Raw genomic sequence first — 10,335 nt, forward strand, 5'->3', positions numbered from 1 at the left:
CTCCGCACTGACCGGGACGACCTGACCCCTCTGCTGCACAATGTGTCCTCTCTCTCTCTCTCTCTCTCTCTCTCTCTCTCTCACACACACACACACACACATACAAACACACACTCTCTCTCTCTCTCTCTGTCACTATCCTTACCTTTCCATCTCTCTCTCTCTCGCTTTCTCTCCTTCTCAATTCAATTCAATTCAATTTAATTCAATCCAGTCCAATATGCTAACAACTTTGCCAAAGCTTCAATTACAATACAGTATAATAAAGTAAAATCCCTGCTCTTCTCTTTGTATCAGTGTGTGTGTGTGTGTGTGTGTGTGTGTGTGTGTATGTCAGTATCTCTTTAGCAGTGGATCTGGGTTACTATGTCCTCAGCTCTCCACTGCAGTGAGGATCAATAGATCTAAAGCAGATGCAACTTTGTTTGTGTATATGAAAAAATCAAAAGGACATGGGTTGATTCATTTATAAGCAATTAAAAATGAAAGAAAAGAAAGTAAAAACAAGCAGATGAATGAGTCAGATGAAGAGTCAGAAGTCAGTATACAGGATACTCAGATGTAGTCAGTGTCTCCTCTCAGTTTGTGTTAGTCAGAGATTTATCTGCCTGCATGAGGGGCTGTTTCTCCTTCACTCATAAAGACTGATTTTATCTTCATCATTACAGTAAAGTGAGCATTCATTTCACAAGTTTAGCATGGAAAGATTTAGAGTATTTTTCACATTTGAGGAGGAAGTGCATATCTCGCTCTCTCTTTCTCCTTATCTTACTGTAACTCTCTCTCTCTCTATCTTTCCATCACTCTCTCTCTCTCTCTCTCCCTCTGTTGCTCTATACTTATCTTTCTCTCTCTCTCTCTCTCGCACCCCTTATCCTTCCATCTCTCTCTCACCCTCTTTCTCTCCTTGCCTATCACAAACTTGCAGGCACACACACCTAGACACACACACACACACACACACACACACACACACACACACACACACACACTCACCAAAAGCGCTGTTATCCTCCATTAAAACAATGAGACAGGGAAAACACATTTCAAACCACAGATGGTATCATTCATTCCCACATCTGCATCTGCCATTCATTTTCAGGTCTGATACAATAGCAGTGGTTAGTGTTAACTGCGGGGCTTTGCATGGACCTATGCATCATTAGGTGACGCTGCGTGCCAAGCTGTCTGTGTTGTTCGCGTGTTTGTTGCGGCGCTGTCGGTGTACACGTGTTGAAAAGGCCTCATAATGAAAAGCAGGTCTGAGGCGACTACTGCTTAGCTCTCACATGAGGTGCTGGCAGGGCTCAGTTTGTCAGCTGACTTGAGGTCAGGGTGTTTAATGATGCAGGCAGTGGTTAAAGTTGTAAGTTGTTTCAGGGAAAAGGCTTAACTGACCTTAAGATCGGTTGTGGGAATATATGTATTCATAAAAGATTAGTTTAGTTATTAGTTTTTTCTATGGAATTCCTGCTTTATTAGCTAGTGTAGAGTAGAAAGTGGCAGACAGAGAGAGAGAGAGAGAGAGAGAGAGAGAGAGAGGAAGACATACAACAAAGGTCATGAGAACTAGTGTCATGTCCATTTAAATTGATGGGATACATGTCTGCTAAGATATTTTATACCTAACACCTCTGATATTAAATAAACAGTGATTGTTCATTTCCATTGTAGACCTCTTTGTGTGAATTGGTTCATTCACTTATCCTCTTCAGGGCTGGAGCCTATCCCAGCATGCACTGGGCAGAAGGCAGGAAACGCCCTGGACAGGTCGAAAGTCCCTCACAGGGTTAATGCAGATTGACAGACCATCACTCACATTCACACCTATGGGCAATTGAGAGTCTCCAATCCACTTGACTTGCATGTCCTTAAAAGAACAAGTAGTCTCTACACAGGCAGGGTGGGGTCCTTCTTGCTGTGAGGCGACAGTTCCAGCCACTGACCCTCTGTGTCACCTTGTGTAAATTTGTGCACCCTCAAAATGTTTGGGTGCACCACGCCCCTGGCTGGAGGCAGAGTCAGACCCAGTACGTCATGAGTAAGTGGTATGAGTGAATCAGCCAGTAAAGCACCCCAGGTACAGAAGTATGATAGATGGCCTGATTATGGGAGCTGACCGTCCATGACTGGAGTCTTGCATAGTTGGTCAAACTGAAAATCCCCTCATTAAAATCCCCTCCGCTCACAGAGAAGCCTTGAAGTCAAACCATGTTTTGGAAATCTTCATGCTTCAAAGTCAAGTGGAGTCGCTAATCCTCCTTAGAATGGGAGAATGAGTTTACAACACCTAGAGGCGACCAAAAACTGCTGAGGTGATACAAAAAAAATGTTCCTTACCAGCACACCACTATTGTGGGAAAGTTTTCTGAATATCACATCATTACTTTGCAGCTGGATTCTTGATAAGAATCATTTGCTGTTTGCGAAAGACCAGGAGATATGAATTGAATCAATTCCAGATGTCAGAATATATAGCCTCATAGTAGATCGTAAACTGCCTAAAAGTAGTGCGATGTTATGTGACTACAACCAATTTTCAACTGGAACAAAAATAACAGTAAAATGTACTGTGATTGCAAGTTGGACAATAGAATGTGCTTAGCTGTGTCACCGTTTTATACTTGACTGAACTTTGTGGACCTCACGTGAGCCTTTGTGCTTGAATTATATATATCAGTGGCTTGTTGTTCGGGAGTGTGTGTGTGTGTGTGAGAGAGAGAGAGTGAGAGAGAGAGAGAGAGAGAGAGAGAGAGAGAGAGAGGGAGAGAGAGAGAGAGGGCATGGCGAGTTGTACTCAGACCAGTCCAGTAATTAACTAGCTTTATATAGCTGTGGTCTGGGACTCATGGACTAAGGAAAACATCTGCTGGGCTCCATAGTTATAGGAATCCTACAGCTACATTTGAACCCACAGGACCGATCACAGAGCACAGTTAACTGTGAACATTTCCTCATGTATATTCCTCACTATCCCTTGCTGTGTTGCAGGGACCTATTAACACTGTTAACCTGTAATACTTTATTAATGACAGCTGTTAACCTGTGACACCGCAGGTCACACAGGCACAATTCAAACAAAGTTAAGCTGAAAATAAATGGCATTCAGAGAGATGTCAAGTGATTCATTTGATGAAATGAGTTCTGAATTCTTTCAGTACATTTTATGAGTGAGGTGGGGTTTACAATTGAAACCAAATGGAAACATTTGTTAATAAATGACGCATTAATCCTGTGTTATTATGTGTTTACAGATTGCACAACGTTGTAAATGATCCTCCACCTTTAGTACAGGCAAGCCTCTCAAAGAGGGATATTTATATAAAAATCTATTTTCCATTCATGCCTGTGTTTGTTGATAAGTGGAAAGTCCTAACACATTGTGCAAACATTTAGTAAGTCACAGCCCTGCCAAACACAACTGTTGTTTTCTTGAGGTCCACTGCTGCGGGCTCAGAGCGCTGCAGCCGGCCCAACAACACCAACCACCTTGGATCGCTGCTCTGAACATGTGGCGGCTCGCACAATAGGCTTTGTATGAAAGGTGCTGTGTTATACACGTACACACACAAGTTAATGCACACACGCAGAACTCACACTCATGTGCATTCACATGTACACACACATGCACACATATGCACTCAGACACACACATACACACACCAGGGGTAAAAGCAGTAAATGATTAAAATGCTTTATTCCAAAGACTTTTAATGCCTATCATCATTTTCTCCAAGCAGCTTATTTCCATTCCCTAACTCAACTAGGCAAGATTTATTACTTTGGTGAAATATTTTTGGTCAGACATTCCCTCTTCCCATCAAAGACATTTTATAATACCTCCACTTTGACTGTCTGTGGCTACCCACCTTGACAACGTTAACATAGATAAATCACAACTGCATCAGTCAAGCTAAATCAGTATCAGGAGTCTAAGGGTGCGATCACGCCTGCAGTTAATTTTCTTTGGTCCCAACCATAGTTGAAAAGCTCATTTTGTTGCCTTTTTGTGCCATTACTGTTTTCCTCTTCAAGTTACATTTGCCCAGATGTTCTTGGCTATGAAATCAAAAACTGTTAACTTTGTTTGCTCTATTTCGATAGTTGACAGTAAAGACAGAAAGAAACAATGGGAGAGACAACATGCAGCAAAAGTCTGAGACCAGATTCCAACCCAGAAAGAGGCAGATACATGGTATAATGCCGAATTTGAAGTCATCAAAAACACAGTGGACCATCTGTGTGAAAAAAAATGTGGTTTGCAGTTGAAATTCCTCACTTCATGTGAGCCTTGTCCTGTATCTATAGACAATTCCATGCTCAGGCATGTAGAGTGAGAATATACAGTATTGCAGATGCTGGTCCTGTGCCAACTTATATGCAGTGTATTACAGTAGTGCTGCCTGCCTTTTGAGCCTGTGAGCATGGATGAAGTGTGTGTGTGTGTGTGAATGAGAGAAAGAGAGCAGAGATAGGTGTGCATGTATGTACTCGTGTGTTTGTGTGTGTGTGTGTGTGTGGGGGGGGGGGGCTGTCAGTGAGTAGGTGAGTGAGCACAGGTATGTGTATGTACATGTGTGCTTGTGCGTGCACATGTGCAAGCAAATGCATACACACACACACACACACACACACACACTTTGCCACAGGTTGAGGTTCACATCTCCCCCTCTCATCCAGGAGTTAAAGGGCAACTGTAATGGAGCGTCTTGTCAACCCCGGACACAGCGTGCCTCTATCAAGCCTTTGCGCTGCTTTGTTCATTTGTTGGGCTTTTGGCAGGCGAGAGGTGACACGTAGACAAAGAGAGGGATTTAGGATGCTGCTAGAGCCCAGCTCCTACAGAGCCATCTCAACATCCCTACTTTTAACAAAAGCTGTCTTTTAGAGCATCTGCCATCTGTGTGTGGGTCAACAATAAGTAGCCCAGTGAGGCGTATATATTTCACCTCAGTGCAGCCGCGGCTGTGTAATACAAACCAAACATTGGCTTGATTTCATTTCAACTATGAGACTATAGAAGCATTCCTGTGCACATGGACTTGTAAGTTTCAAACAAAAAAAAACAACACACTGTTGTTGAGAATGTCCTGGCTATGAATGGCTGATTTGTCCTGGCATTTCTCGTGTGCATCAGCCCAGCCCTTTGTTGGAATGCCTTGTCTTAGAGTATTTACTCTGGCTGACCTGCTATCTCTAAAGACCTAGCCTCAGGATATGTGATTTTGAAGAGTTTCCATTTGGAGCCAATGATTGGCGCTAGGCACTATGTGACTTACAGGTGGGTACATATAGAGATCAAGTCTCTGCCGGTGCTTTTCAGCAGCTGTTTATCACAATCCCTCTGGATCCTGCAGGTATTCAAATGACTGGCAGGGGTAAATGACTCCGAGGCATTCTCAGCCTTAAATGCCAAATCTCTAACATCGGTGCCTAATCCCCTTTGCACTCATGGAACCAGTCACTGACATTTTTGCAGGCTTTTACCCTTTACTCCGATGCTATCACGTTAAGGCCTGGAAATGACTTATTTCCAAAATTCCACAAGTTTGGATGGCTTTAGATATAAAGATTATTACTAGTTATATTTCAGAAGTCAATCGATAGATTGTGTGAGAGTGGAAGGATCAGCAGACGTGCCATCAGCAGCACAAAGAGCTGAAGAGGAGATTTCAGCCTGTGTGAGGGTCCAAGCTGCCTTATCTGCTCCATCTGTTGAGACATTCAAAAGGTTAGGGAGGAACTTGGAGCCATCACGGCTGAATGAGATTTTCTCAAAGTGAACTCGTAAAACGGGATTTAGAGCTGAGCTCATCCCTGGAGAACCTGCCACAGCTAAAACCACACTTCAAACTTCTGGCTGGTTTACAGTCACAACCCCGAGCCTGCAGGGGCAAATTGCAAGCGAGAGGGTATGACAGTGTTTCTTTTCTTCCATACTCCCATCACCATACACTTGTAGATGAAGGAAGACTGGAAAGCTGTAAACAATAGCTCCAGATAGCTCAGGTCTTTTTCCTTTGACCTCTCCTGCTCTGTAAAGCTGGTAATGGAAGTGAATGAGGGCCAAGGGCAGGCAATTACACTCCGGGATGAAACACAACCCGCACACAGTGGATGTCTCTCCTGCAGCATCTGAGTCATGAAATATGTTCCAACGTGGCGGTTAATAGCGAGACACTAAGTCAAAATAATGTTGTGACCCTGGGTCAGATTCTCCTCAGTGCATGTGGCTGCTGACAGGTGAAATATAGTCTCAAGTGTTTTCTGTTTTATGAGTACAAATTGTTCCAGTCATGGCCAAAAGTCTACCTCATGGCTGTTATCAGTTCTTTCTTATTATAAAAGTCCAGTTCTAAAAAATATAAAATAGAATAAAATAAAAAGATCCAAGTAGTTTTTGATGTATCATCTTAGTCATTAAATACACCACGTTGCGTTTAAGAAAACCATATTGAATAAGTAAAATATAGTGACTTTGATAACAGCACTGTAAACATGTTAGCCTGGAGTCTGATGAAGAGAAGTGAGTGCAGAGGGCCGGTCAGTTGTGGCTCGGTACCTTGAACACAGATGACAAGGTGAATTCCAAAGTTGAGAACAGCCAGGAATGTGAGGAATGAGGGAAACGACAGGAAAATCACATTCCACGTATTCAGTGATGGCTGCATTAGTGGGGTGAATACCAAGAAGCATTTCCTCCCTCACAGAAATGGAATAGTCTACCGTTTTATTATCACTAACTTTGTGACTGAAAAGGTCATGTTTTCAAAGGTGTCAGCGTCAGCACAGAAAGTCAAAGGTCGTCCAGAGGATAACATCAGTGCACCTCTCAGAGGAAAGGCAACTCCTGGCTTGAACTTCCCTGAATGCCTGCTTCTTCCTGCCTGCTGTACAAACCTCCAGCCAAGTGAACTCACCTCTTAAACACCTATTGAGAGGAGCCGAAGAACCATCTGCAGATCACATAAAAAAACAAGTACATTTTCCATTAAAAGGATGGGTAGGTGTAATCCTTTGGTTCAACTGCCAGGAAACCAGGAAATATGCTTGACTGTTAAGTTATGCCTGCTTTAAGGCCTGTGAAGGTTTATGTGAAAAGACATTTAGTTCACACATATAGGCTTGTTCAGCCTTGCCAGCTGTATGCCCAAGAACACAGTCTGCATTTCAATTTGTTCGCTCCCACTTGAAGCAAACCAGAGTGTGATATCTGAGCTCCTCTCTCCAGACGGCCTGAGTAAAATTCACGTCAGGATCCATATATTCTGGTAAACTGGCAAGCTTAGACAACCATGGTTGCAGAGTAAATGGACTGTAAATTTTAGAATGGTTGGCAATTAAATGTCACCGTCCTGTTATGGATCATTTCTCAGAAACGTAATAAAGAAAACGATCTGCCTGGAATGCCAACAGGAGCTGAATGATTTCTAGAAACTAGCCAGTGGAAAACTAAGTTGGAGGCTTTCTTTTATTATGTAACAGTTGTACTGGCTGTACCTCCATAAAAAGGTAAATAACTAAGCTCATCAGCTAGCTGCAGCTCACCTAACATCAATGAAATGTTTCAGTGTGATTGTTCCATTCACTTCTTTAACTTCGAGCATTCATTTGCAACATTTTAATGAACGTTTTAACTAAATTGAATGTGTAAAATATAACCTAATAATAACCTTTGTCTAGATTAAGTCATATGACATGACATCCACATAAATTGTAAATTATTACATTCCAAACGGTTATATATCATTCAATACATGCACTCCACTGAGCAAACACATGCTTACACCAAAGTGACTACAGCATTACAGTCTTTATCAGATTTGGCTCTGGGGCTGTTGGCTTCGCATGTCTTAAACACAGGAGGGGGGATGTACTTTCACAGGTGCACAGTGAAAACAAGCATCATGAAAATAGCTCGGCGTTGCCGGCCTGTAATGACAAGGTAATAGATGATGACGCAGTGATAAACGGCAGACTCCCATCTGGATCGTTGGGGGGAGCGACTGGGTCGGCTGACGCAGACGTTCATTATGGGCTGGGCCAGGCTGGCTGGCATGGTAACCGATAGTTACCCTGCCCATGGATGTGAAGGCTGGCATTATCCTTGATGTGTGTATGTTCGTGTAAGTGTGCATGCAGAGGTGGAGGTGGAGGGCGGGGCTGCCAGAATACACAGGTGGCCCTATAGAGCCGCACTCTAATCACTGCTTACAGAGCTTGAATCACGCCCTGACATTAGGAACACTTTCCCTCTTTGCAGAGCACACCTTTGGGGATTACACTGTAGTGTGACCTGTTAGTTTAATGGCACAATTAGTGCAAGATTGCATCTCACCCACTAATGGTTATGTGATGTAAACTCTGTCCTAGAATAACCTTAAGCGCCACTGAAATGTTGAAATTGAAAATGAAGCGCTCTTTTAGAGAATACACATTGTTTACAAATTTTTTTCTACCATTTATGCCCAATGCTGTCTTGCAGGCTGTTCTTAAATTGAACAAATATATGAATGAGATGGGAAAGTGGCTTCACACGACCTGCTCTGTGTTGTTTATCACTGCACTCTTTCTTCATTTGAGTTATTATGCAAGGAGAGTCCTGCCACAGTATTCTTGAGTGCCTCCATTTAAGTAAGTGCCATCACATCACATGGCCCGGTGCTGGCTTGTTTTGTGGTTGTCACGGTTCAGAGTAATGTCAGTGATGTAACTGCTATGAGTAATACTTTCCTATACAGGACTAAACAAACTAGTATTAAGTCGGGTCTCATTTATTGTAGCAGACTGGAATGTTTCAGGTCTGGAATGGGACAAAACAAACATGAATCTTGGGATCAGATGAAACATTTCAGTGTGAGAACAAATTAAGCTCAAAATGGTAGAACCTGAAAATAACAGACCCACGTGTGAACCAGAGTCATGATCAAAGGATCAGAGCCATGCAGCGGCTTACAGAGAAAACATCAGACTTGGAATCATGGGAATCACAGACCTAACGCCATCAGAGCCACCATACTCTTCTGGACCCTAAACACCAAGCATATAGTTAAATGATGGATTACATGCAAAACACTGGACAAAAATAATCCAAGGCTCGGCTATTCTAGATGCTGGTATTGTGTTTGGTTCCTTGAATGACTTTGTCCCTCCCTACCAGAGAGGACAACCTTACAGTCCCGTACCGGACCGCTCATTCTGTGCCATAATCCAATGATTTAGTGGTCTGCGAAAACAGGCTCGGGTTTCTCAATGCAATTTCATCCAATTATGTTACTATTAAAGTGACTGGCTCCCTCGCCACAATGACTCTGCTGAAGTGTGCTCAAAGATAAAATACTCTGTTATTACAATTACTTGAAATCACTAAATAAGCAAACAGAAATAACACCGCTGCCAAAATTCATTACCAGAGGATTATCCAGAAGAATATTTTTTGAGAACTTGGAGGAATGCATTAATGGATGATGGAGATGCAGGGAGGGCTGATTACTTGTGCAGATGTGGGGAGTTCAGCAGAAGCTTTGGTGGATAATATGCATCCAGATGCCTGAATGACCTAGATACAGCCACCACATATATTATATTAAAGATTATAGACTGAGTGGTGGAGGATTTGGACCTCTATATAGGTATTTTTGGCTCTGAGCATTCCAACCTACAAGCTCTGTGGATAAAAACACACACACACACACACACACACACACACACACACACACACACACCCTGTTTGTGTTGATCTGGTGGTTTCCAGAACCAGTTGGGTCAGCCTTGGTTCTGTATTTAGATACCGCTCATTACAGTGAGAGAACACAACAGCCACAGCAAGACTAATGACCGGTGTCAGAGTGTGTGTGGAATGTGTATTGTTTTTAGGAAAAGAGGAACTGTGGAAAGACTCATTATAACAACGTCCACCTCCTCCCCCTATACTCGCTGCCAGAGAGCCTCGAGCCATACGAACACATCTTGATATAGACTTTGAAAAAAAAAAAAAAAAAGGATGAAGGGAAGTCAGTCATTTTGCGATTTTAGACAGAGGGCGTGGAACTCATCTATCCTTGAAATGTTCAAACACATCCAGAGTCCGACACGGCAGCAGGGCCTGAGCCCACTGCCAACAGTGGCCAACGTCAGCCACAGACAGAAACCATCTGTCTCTATGGGAGGGAGGGAGGGGAGAGAGAGAGAGATAGAAAAAATTGTTGGCCATCTTCAAAGTTGGTGCTGACAACTTCCCAAAGCGTCTTATAAATAGGCACTGAGACATCAATCATGCAGACCTCTTAAACAATTATTCATGCTATAGGAAAGCCCCTGACAGACGAATATCAC

Source organism: Centroberyx gerrardi, chromosome 19, assembly GCF_048128805.1.
Source record: "Centroberyx gerrardi isolate f3 chromosome 19, fCenGer3.hap1.cur.20231027, whole genome shotgun sequence".
Classification (NCBI taxonomy): Eukaryota; Metazoa; Chordata; class Actinopteri; order Beryciformes; family Berycidae; genus Centroberyx; species Centroberyx gerrardi.